Raw genomic sequence first — 11600 nt, 5'->3', positions numbered from 1 at the left:
TCTCCTGCTCTGTATAGCACCACGTGACGTATGCGATTTTTCAAGCACATTCGGTGCCAGCGGGCCGTTGGCATCATAAAGCAGGCGAGCGACGCATTAAAACTTCATTGACCTCTGCGTTCGTTCATTGTTTAGTCACTCTGTAACGTTTCAGATAGTTTGCTTTTTTTCACTATTTTTTTCTCTCCATTCTATTTCTTCTTTCGAACATTTTTGTAGCAGCACGCATTCTTGTAGCAAGCGAACGAGAATGCTAGGGGTCGCGCGATTTTCTTTGTTTTCCATCTGGAAGAAAAAAAAGAAAGAAACCCACCTCCAATATTGCTCATCCGTTAGGCTTGTTAACGTTCGTGATAAGGATAACAGCTTTTTCTGTAGCAAATCTACGCGAGTATAAATTATACACCCCGCATGGTGCTTTGCTATAAAAATATATCCTGATTATGATTTTCGAAGGCAGCTTCGAAGTGACTGATAGAGCAGGAGATTTCCTCCAGCAAGGAATTCAGTGCTAACAATGCAGCAGATTAGACGTTGATAACCAGCCCCAGTTTTTTCTGTCCTTCATTACTTACACTTTCTCCGTATGCATTAGATGTCAACGAAATTAATGTGTGCTTACAAGCATCAAGGTGACGTTTGAAAGTATCATGTGTAACGTAACGATGATTTATATCTAGTGAATCAATAATGGAACTTCTTTTGCATAATGCCCGAGCTTTACTATCTACCATGCCCACGTGCGTTCATGCGACTTATTAGACAAGCGTATTCTTGTCCTTCGACGCAGCTAAGTTTTTCAAAGTGTAAACCTCTGTTAGCAGCTTTACGAGGGACTGAACGCCCTGAAGGTGGCGGAACGTATTGCTGCCTACTATTAAGATTTTTAACGGGGCAAACACTTCCGAATATTCTTTGCCAGTGTCTGTGTTCAAGCTCTCGCATTTTATTGCATTTCGCAAGAGCATACATCCTAGATTCGTCCGCCGAAACGGCGCATTTCACGAACGATTTCGACAGCGTGGCCCATAAATTATTCAGCGGCAACATTCAAACTTAGTGCGTTGCGCGTAAGTTCTTCCAACGCGCAAACAGAACCAGCGCATTTTCTGGCGTTTGAAAGTTTAATGTCGATCCTTTCGCGTGCATTTTCCTGCGATGCGCGTGGAATTCGTTCCTCCCGATTCGCACGGAGTGCCTTCCAGTGACACTAACAACATTCCACGGGCGACATGGTCTATATCAAAACTTGCAAGCCTCCTACCCGCGCCAAGAAAAAAACGATTTCTCGATCGTGGGCGCGACATTTTAATGCCAGCAGTGCGGAGCTTCTCTGGGACAAAACGGGGCGCAAACGCCCTGAGGCTAGACACGTTGTCAATAGTTTTTACATGCCGGCTTCAAGCGTATTCACTGTTTGCGTTATCTCGCTCTGCAACAGAAGTTTTGAACAAAGTACTCGTAAGTTCTATGACGTGCCAAAGCCGTGAAAAGCGCATGCTAAGCTACATAGCTTCGGTTTCTTGCACGTAGAAAGACGAAAACGTTTTCAAGAGTTCATGGGTAAGTGACATATTAACTGCTGCCACCTGCTTGCACCGATGACAGCGTGTTAATTTGTATAAATTCTCCAAGCTCTGTCTGCATGGCAAACAGTACGGAAAGCTCAAGTAGAAAAAACAGTTGATAATAGGTGAGGCAGCAACGACATTCACCTCTTTCGTCGGAAGCAAGCACACTGCCACATCAAACTACGACAGTTTACTTAGCCTCAGGTTCTAAAGGATTCGCAACCGTGTGCAGTTGCACTATATCGGCGTGCATTGAGCGCATGCATATTTCAATTCTCCTCAATTCTATGTCTCTTTTCGTTCATAGTGACTCTGCCAGACGGAGATCAGGCAGAATGTATTTCTTTTCCTATTTGATTCCGCACGCGCGTCTAAGCAAGGCAGAATATTTCGCATAGCCCTCGTGCCCATACGAAAAGCACAGAGCCTATACAACTCTAAGTTGCACGGTATAGTTTTGGACTCCCTGGACATGGTTCTTTTTTTTTCGTAATATCGTAATATCGTAATATCTGTTTCTCAGAAATCACAAACTTTAAATATTTTCGTTCGTAGATTTAAAATAATGTTTCTTGGACTAAGTATATCGATACTGCGACGGCTAACTGCATGCGTAAGCTTTTTTCTTGACGCGCTCCCTGAAACTTGCCACACCTGCTCTCCATCTTCTCGCATACACGTCTGTCCTATGTCCAATCCTAGAATTCTGCAGTTATCAAATGGGACCCATTTACTGAGGCGAATGTTATGGGATCCAAAAAAGTTCGAAAGGAGGCTGGAGTTTTACTGATATCTCGTATAGCCGAACATCAGTTAGTTTGTTATTTAAGCAACGTTGAGTGTCATCCACTACACAAAATCGCATCCGCCACCCAAAATGTGTCCTTTAGTATAGTCAGAGGGCAGTATAACCAAGAAATCTCTAATACTTTGACATATTCCACGGGCTATGAAACTCAGCAGCATCATTCTCTCACCGTTTGGTCAATATCCGCTCGAGTGAGTTGCTTTAGGTATTCTTGTTTCCCTAAGACCATTACAGATTGAAACAACTTCAGTAACGAAGTCGTAAGACAGGACTCACTGTCGTTATTTGAAGAGCCCCTAACTTAAATTTGCTTTTATGCTGCTTGTTTGTTTTGTTTTGCTTTTAATTGTCCTTTCTGTAATCAAGGCCTTGGTTGTATTTATTCTGCGCTTGCCTGTTTGTTGTAAGTGACAAAAGGTTCATTTGCCATGCTATGATCCTGCGAAACGATCACAGTAAGTAAATTAAATAAATAAATAAATAAATAAATAAATAAATAAATAAATAAATAAATAAATAAATAAATAAATAAATAAATACAATCTCAATTACGTCCAAAGCTTCCCTCACGGAGTGGCTATAGTTCACTGTCGTCACGCATGCATCAACGACTTGTACGGGTAGGGCAAAGCAACGCCTAGGACCGGGACACCTTAAGCTTGGGTTCTGTACCAGGGGTAATGAAAAATAGAACTCTTCAATCATAGTAACTTCGGTAGCTAATTAGTATGTGCATCCACATTCACCATATTCCCTGTAGGACTTCGGATTAAGGAAAAAAGTGGAGCTTACAACGAATGCCTTGTCTGGTTATGCATAGGTTGCTAAATTTTGCCTCGGCAGTTGGCAAAGCCCTGAAAAGACGTTTGTAATTAAACCTTATGGCTCCAATTGTAAGCGGCCACTGCACCTAACAATGGCCTTACTGGTATCTTCATGAATAACAAAACAAGATTCGTCGCCCAGCACTACCAAGCGCTTTGTACGTTATCTTCCTACGCCATAACCTTCTCCATATTCACCAAGATCAATCGCCAAATTGGTGCACACTGCCAACTATCTTTAACTATGCACTCGGCACCTGTGCGTGTGCCGAGTTCACCGCCATGGTGTAAATGACGATGGAAAAGTATGACGATGTTAAGGAGCTGACTGCGAAAACTAACCGCACAAAGAAGCTCCGGTGACTTGCGCACTGCCACGGAGGGATACGGAGTAGGATGATGCTGATGCTGCTGCTGATGATGATGATGATGATGATGATGATGATGATGATGGTGGTGGTGGTGGTGGTGGTGGTGGTGGTGGTGGTGGTGGTGGTGGTGATGATGATGATGATGATGATGAAGCTCTTGCTTTTGTTTTTGTGGCACCAGGGCCAACTGGGGCCAAAGAGCACCAAGCTAGCGTTAATGAGTTGGCAATGTCGAGCCGGTCGTGAAAGTGCCCCGGAAGTCAGTGGTGAAAGTGCAGCTATCGTCATCTAGTAGCGACGCCCGAAAGTATATACGCAGCATGGCGACATCGCACCTAATGATGCACACTCACGGCGACAGCGCACCTAACGTTATTGCTTCTCGGTTGAAAACATGTTTCTCAAATTTTGGGCTGGCTGCCAAAATCGGCAGTGTGGTTCATACGTGGGTAGCATCTTTTAATCGAGATTATACGGTATGTCGAAGGGCACAGTAATACACTGGCGGACGAATATTGCGTCGTGCGCGGCGAAGACAAGAATTTGTTCTTTAGATGATGGCGGCGTCTTCTATGAGAACCTGCTGCTTCCTCAACAAATGAGTTCCCGGCCGAATAACTTTGCTCAAATATTCAGATTTATATTTTGTGCATTCGGGTATTGAACAGGAGCTGTGATCTTGGTGCATGAAGATGGGTCTGCAATACGCGCACTCGGGATGGTGCTAGGACGCGTTTAAGACGGAAAAGAACACGTAAACGAAAAGAAACATGTTACAGCAAAGAGACATGTCGCCTAGCAGCAATGATGCCCCCAAAAGAAACGATCCAAGCTTGCTTGCACCCGTGCTGTTGGACAGTTGAAAGAAAAGAAAGAGTAGAGCGAAAGAGAAAGCTTGCGAACAATGGTGCGACATGGGCGTTTCTTTTTTTTTTTTTTCTCGATCCAGCCATTCAACCGGGTCATGCATGGAGGCGTCTCTGTTTTGAATACAAAAGAAACCGTGTTTGCTCTCCTGAGAAGAACGGAATCACCCCCCCCCCCCCCCCCCACCAGGGCACAAACCAGCCCCCTCATCCCTCCTGCCATCCGAGCAACACCGCCGTGGCCTCACTCTCTGCGCGCACACACGACCCACTGTTCTCGTAGTCCTCTTCCATTCTATTCTCTTTCTACTCGGAAGCTTCGAAATTGGGCTCGTAGGCAGCCGAAAATCTAATTGTAAGCCGACTGGCAATTCAAAGTGCTTCTTTTAAGCCTCCGGGCGTTGCAGCTCGCTTGTGCCTCTTTCTTAGAAGAAAACGGCAATCGATTTCCGACCCGTCTCTCACGCGCACACCGAGCGCCCATTTATGCTTCAGTTGTTGTTGTTTTTTTGCGCTCTTTCTTAATGTTCTTTTTTTTTATTATTTTCCCTCGGGACACTGACACGTCGAGCCTGACTCCCTTCCGCTGTCGAAACCATCCTGGAGCAGTGAGCTAGAAATGTCTCCCCTACGGAATGCCCATTTCTGTTTGGCGGCATGTCGTGATTCGCATGGAAACCAGTATAAACGATAAAATTTCCAGCTTAAATCAAGCGTGATATTGTTTGCGCGTATTATACTAAATAGTCGCAGTCATAAACGTCTACGAGAACTTCGATAAGAATGATTGCGCAATCCTGTCCCCAGTTTGGCTTTCCTTCCTTCCTTCCTTCCTTCCTTCCTTCCTTCCTTCCTTCCTTCCTTCCTTCCTTCCTTCCTTCCTTCCTTCCTTCCTTCTTTATTTCTTTCTTTCTTTCATCCTTTCTTTCTTTCTTTCTTTCTTCCTTTCTTTCTTTCTTCCTTTCTTTCTTCATTTTGGACAACACTGGCGTGGATTCTCGACACTGTGTTATTCCACCGCACTTCCTCTTCCCCCTTTCCAGTCTTTTCGTCGAAGTAATCATTGTGTCATTTAGCGGAAGCATCACAAGCACGCGACAAAAGTATAATATTGTAGCGAGATCACTTCATGTATTTATTTTACATGCATATGGGACCAGGGGTATAGCCGGGGGGGGGGTCACTTAGGAGGGTGCAGCCTCCCCCCCCCCTAAAAAAATTTTTTTTTTGTTCGTGCTGTCATGCACCACCAACCAAAAGAACCCTAGCGTCGGAAATCATTGTGCATTCCGTCTAAGATGTCCTTTTCATGCTCTGAAAAACATTTCGGCGCGAACATAGCGAACTCGTGATGGATTCCGCGGCAACGCCCATGCACTGGGAGTGACACAACGCAAGGAGCCCCATTCGAGCACGAAGTTTCAAGGGCATTTTGATTGCGAGCGGCCTCGTCGTGGCATCTCGCGGAGGCCGCAGAATCTACAGAGCGCATGGATTTCTATTCCGAAACTCTATGGGTATAAAGTTCTCATAAACTTTTAATGCGAAAGGTTCATTGACATTTCCAAAGTCGGGCTTTAGATTTTCAATTCCGGAACTTGGTGGGTTTATTGTTCTTATAAACATTTGACGCCAAGCGTGCACTGACTTTTCTAAAGTCGTACATCGGACCATACGAGACAAGCCCAATGAACACACTGTCAGACAAGTTGGCAAAGCGCTTAGTGAGGTCCGATGAGACGAAGAGCTGTGGTGGTTCATTTGTGCGGTCATGCCACAGAAAAGAATATCACCATATTGTTTCACCTTTACCAAAGCATTAATGTCAGGACACTAAAGCCAGCAAAGGTAACTACGTTCTTATTTGTTTGACACATTGGACACATTGATCCCCTTCAATTTTCTTGTTCTCACTACCCGCAGGCTGCCAGAGCCAGCCAGAGCGCATGCGTTTTTCTCCTGTTGCCCCGACCACCGCACGGTGTACTTTGGTGCGCGTTCGTTCTTCTCTGGTCTACTGGATTTTGTCCTGGCCGAGTTTCAGGCGCTTTCTCGCTAGCAGACGAGAGAAAAAAACGATGGTTGCTCGCCGCCATCACTGTGGGGAATTGATGGATTGTAACACGTTCTCTTGAGGGCATCACCTTCACTTGGATGTTATCGCAACCTCTCCGGAAAGTCTTTTGTCTCGTCGGTGCAGGATACCGGGCAGTGTGCCTGTAGTTCTCTGTGGACCAAGCGTCTCACGCTTCCTTCGATATTCCTTCGGTAGCCACATTACGTGCCCAAAGTAGGTATTCGATTGTGGCCAACATGCTTTCTTTCGCGTTATTTTTTTTTTTTCATTTTGATGCCCAGCCCCACAAAGGAAGAAATGGCAATCATTCCACTCTGTGAAGATGAAATAACAGGAAAGCTGACGAGAGTCAAAGCTCTCAAGCGAAAAGCAAAGTGCTTTCGCTGTCATTCCATCTTCACAGAGTGGAATGGTTGTCATTGCTTGCGTTGCCAGTCTGGCGTCGTTGCTCGTTTGGAGCTGCCCGGACTCGCGATTGTCGTTTTCGTTCAACATCGCGGGGACGTTCTTCCTCGGTGGTCTTTTCGTGCCGGCGCCGTTTTCATTCTCCGGCGCTGCTCGTACGCATATTGCTCTTTGGGTGTACGAACTATACGTCGCCGCCCCACCGATAACGAAGCCGTTTTTAGGGCCGATACCTCTACTGCTTATATACTGCGATAACCTTGACGTCACGCTATTGTTCATGGCGAGCGTTCCGACCTCTTCCGCATTTTGACATCTGCGCCGCCGCGCTGCACCCGCATGCGTTTGTTAGAAATCGCTAAGTGGGACGCTGTTGCCCGGCTATCATCATTGCAAGCTATCATCCGGATCGGCCAACATGATGATTTATTCCTGCTGACGGACGCCAAAAAAACTACGGGAGGTTAGTCATATATAGCTTTCGCTGTAAGAAGGACATTCTTGCGGCATAGCGAATTGTCGCATGGTGAAAGTTCTATTTTGTTACTTCTTTTTTTGCGGCAACTAAAGGGCCAGGGGATGCGTCATTTGCCAGACACTTTTATCGTATTACTGCGATGGCAATTCTATAGGCACTCCCGGCGCATTCCTGCCATTGCCATAGCCGTCATCTGCCGTATAAACTCCAAGGACGACAACATCACCACCGTGCGCCGCATGCTGTATGTGCGTCTGAAAGCGTAGAGGGAAGGAGGGGGGGACGGGTGAGCCGACGATGATGGCTCAGGCTTGTGTGCGCAAGGGAGAAAAGGGGAAAGGAAGCGTGCCTCCTGTGTCTCAGCCTCTGCGCTCGTGTCTACCAGCCTCTTCTTCGTCCTCAGTTATTTCTGGCACAATTTTTTGAGACATGCGAATATATTCTTTTATAAAAAATACATATTTTACGTGCCTCGACAGTGTGTAGCGTTCAAGAATTGGTTTCCAGCATATTTGGCAATGGCAATGCAGTTATTAGTCTTGCATTTGATCCCTCGACAAATTTTGTAAGGAGCAGGCCGAGCTGGAACGTGAGCCCTCAACCTCCCCCCTCCCCCCCATCACTGTCAAAGAAAGTCTGGTTACGACACTGCCTGTGACCACACCAAATTCCAGCATTCGCTATTTCTTTTCGTCTTACGTTCAGGGCGTCACTTAAACTTCAATTTTTTTGTAGTTTAATCATGGCAAAAAGAAAACAACAAGGCACTGAGAAAAGAAGTCAAAAACAAAGCTGCCTCATGTTCCGAACTGAGATCCGCGAGCCAGCTGTGTATGATAATCTACGCTAGGAATTCGAGAAATCAATCGACAGGAGCTTAGAGGAGGAGCGAGGTGGTCGCCATTACAAGAACACCATCGATGCATGGAGTGGAACTCGAAATTTAATGGAGCGGTGACTGGCTCTGTCTCCAGGACGCAGAAGGGGTTCAACGCCGAGGCGAGGCGACTGGCTGAAATAGATGCACCCTAAATGCTGACTAAACACGCTACGAACATAAGAATGAAGTATAAAAAAGGGAAAAATAGTTGTGTAGAATAACAGCCAACGCCAAAACGTTGACTAGAGAGAGTAATAAACATCTTTGCTGTGAGCGCGAAGAAAAATATATCGCTCGAGGAAAAGAATTACCGTGTATTCCAAGAACTGAGTTAGCTGTTCATTGAAAATGTTTAGAAAATTAGCGTAGGGACTTATTTTCCCACTGAATAATTATGGAAGCAAAACTAAAACTCAAGGTAAGAAAAATGAATAAATAAATACGGCATACATTTTCTTTCCATGCCTCAGTTCTGGCAATTACAACGCTCAACGTGTCTCCAATGTTATGTCTTTTACCTTTTCAGGAATAGCCACAAAAGCACAAAACCCATGTTCCTTGATTTTAATCGGTCTAGACAAAATACAAAGATATCAGTTATTCGCAATGGACCCGCATTTTTATCCTCGAATGGTTCTGTCCATTTATCTTTAGTTAGCATATAGAAGGCATTATGAAAGTGGGGTGCATGAGGACCCATTACACTTCTCACTTTTTAAATATCATTCCCTTGCATCGATTGCATTTCAGAGTTGCCTACACTGCGGATTTTGTATTACGAATAAATGTATAAGCATGTGCCTTCTGTATTATGCTCATGTGGCAGAGATGATGAGGGTGTGGCCAGTCTACTGCTTTATTTCTCAAAATCCCCAAGGACAAAGTGCAGAGAAACTAAGCGTTTTATAAAAGCTTAGAGTTTCATTTGATCAAAGTCTCCCTTTCTTCTCACTTTTCAAGCTGTTCCTTTGGTTGGAGTGAACATGGTTATCAAAAGCGGCACATTGAAAAGAGGTGATGCCACACATTCCCCTCCCCCACCTACGCTTGAATGATTTCATTGGCAACCAGGAACTGCAAGCGCGTTTCACAGCTGCAAGTGAAAGTTCTTTGGCAACTTTAACTGGATCTCCCAGCGCTATGCCGGCCTGTTGGGGGTCGAATTGGAGATTACGTGTGTTGTAGATGACGTCATAATAACATTGTATATACAGAAGCCCCGATGTCTTGTTCATTTTTACTTTCGGAAGACAAAAAAAAAACAGCGAAGCATCAACATGGAAGGAGGATGAACCATGATAGATAGATAGATAGATAGATAGATAGATAGATAGATAGATAGATAGATAGATAGATAGATAGATAGATAGATAGATAGATAGATAGATAGATAGATAGATAGATAGATAGATAGATAGATAGATAGATAGATAGATAGATAGATAGATAGATAGATAGATAGATAGATAGATAGATAGATAGATAGATAGATAGATAGATAGATAGATAGATAGATAGATAGATAGATAGATAGATAGATAGATAGATAGATAGATAGATAGATAGATAGATAGATAGATAGATAGATAGATAGATAGATAGATAGATAGATAGATTTTCTTTCACATGTTGCAAGCGCTTATACACGCGTCAGAGGACTGCAAGCGCACCATTCTTTTTGCTAAGATGTACAGGAGCGCGCGTAAAGGCAGATGTATGTAGGCATACGTGTATATTGATGGATGCGTCCCAGAATACAACAGTCCGCAGTATCGGTCCACCCAACGGCTTTTTAGAAATAGCTAACGACGTTAATGAAAGGCCCCGTAAAATTATAAAAAAGTTGCTCTCTTCGCCACAGTTTCTTGCATCTGCAGCTCGGGGCGGGATCTCTCAGCCAACTTGGCTTCGATCGCTAAGACACCTTTCTTAATCCAATGTTCAAACTAAATTTCTGAGTATAACTTAGATATATAACTCCAGCCGGTTCCCTTTTTTTACACGTGTATTCAACTCAGCAAGACTGGAAACAAAGAATCTAAATGCTTTTGTCATTTCCTTTGACTTCTCGCTTTCATTCACCGTGTCAATAAGACGCGGTGACATCTGCGTCTACGCCAGTGGTGTCGTGATCATTTTTTTTTTAATTTTTACATAGAAGATGTTAGCTTCCAGTTGGTCGGGATTTTTCGTCTCCACGTGCGCGGTGCTGACACAAAAATGCTTCTCCATGAGGCATCACATGACGTCATCGAGCAACATCATCCCTTGATGAAGACGTGATTGCGCGACGTTGCGTTTGACGCGATGACGGCCTCAGATTACGTGAATAGGCGATATATTCACGTGACGTTTGACGTGATGATGTCATTGCGTGAGTTTTGTTGTGATGACGTCATCATGCGACGTTTGAGATAATGACATAATCACGTTTCGTCATCATCTCAAACGTGACGTCACCATTTCGTCCTATGGGTTTTGTTACCATCGGATGTTAGCGTCGGATTTTTGCGATTCATGACACCATATAGTCATTTCGTATTTACCTATTAAAGAATGCCATTCGCAGAAGCGGCGGTTTTCCACAAAGTCACTGGCTATCCACTTTTGCAGTGCCGGGATGGTGAGTGAATTTTTTCATTCTTTTCTATTTTGTTCGTTCATTTAATTTTTGCGGGGGAAGTGTGGCTTCATGACTAACTTTATCAAGGTTGCTTTATTCATGCTAAGCTCATTTCCATACGCTGTTGATTTACACCTCTGTGCACATCACTGGCGCCTTTTTTCCTGACTACTGCTTTAATGGTATTAGCAGTCTAGTACTAGTTTCGTTTTCGAATGTGGCGCCGCCCTCGGAGCGGCCGGCTGTTAAAATATATATTATAAAATTGTGCTTGCTGTTGGCAATGTTTTTAAAACAAATACAATATTAAAATAAATATAAACTTTATTGTGTGAAGAAAATGAAAACGTTTTCCCTTTCCCTCTCTGGCGTCTGTATAGGTTTCGTCTGAGATAACTAGTCTGAGATGGCGACGATTGACGGCTGCTCGGCTCAGCTATTTTAGCCGCTCATGCTTGATGTGGGTGTTGTCGAGTGTCGTGCGCGTACTACTTGGCTTTGGCGACAATTTTCACTTTCACTGGAAGATCGACCATGAGAAACTTCGGAACCATACGCATTACCGGGATGTCAAGAAACGACTGAGGCCGATGAGCTGGGATCAGATGAGGAGATGGCTATGTCCGGGAATCGCAACACTTCGGCGGCCTTCGATTCCCCAATGACGGCAGGTAAGCGACATTATGTTCTGCAAGCA

At 44.4% G+C, this 11600-nt stretch overlaps 1 protein-coding gene and 1 long non-coding RNA gene across 3 annotated transcripts in view; one reads left to right on the top strand and one right to left on the bottom strand.

Moving 5' to 3' along the window:
* Positions 1-11600, bottom strand: part of LOC135902095 (membrane metallo-endopeptidase-like 1) — a 39775-nt gene that overhangs the window by 26197 nt on the left and 1978 nt on the right. The window lies entirely within an intron of this gene.
* The window catches only part of LOC135902103 (uncharacterized), a 204091-nt gene continuing 203798 nt past the window's right edge, over positions 11308-11600 (top strand). For both annotated transcript variants that reach the window (XR_010564406.2, XR_010564401.2), the window contains exon 1: positions 11308-11574. This is a non-coding gene — a long non-coding RNA (uncharacterized lncRNA). The remainder of the gene's footprint in view (positions 11575-11600) is intronic.

Source organism: Dermacentor albipictus, chromosome 1 (genome assembly GCF_038994185.2).
Source record: "Dermacentor albipictus isolate Rhodes 1998 colony chromosome 1, USDA_Dalb.pri_finalv2, whole genome shotgun sequence".
NCBI classification, from domain to species: Eukaryota; Metazoa; Arthropoda; class Arachnida; order Ixodida; family Ixodidae; genus Dermacentor; species Dermacentor albipictus.
The sequence above is the reverse complement of the archived record's forward strand: the minus strand, read 5'-3'. Positions and strand labels throughout refer to the sequence as shown.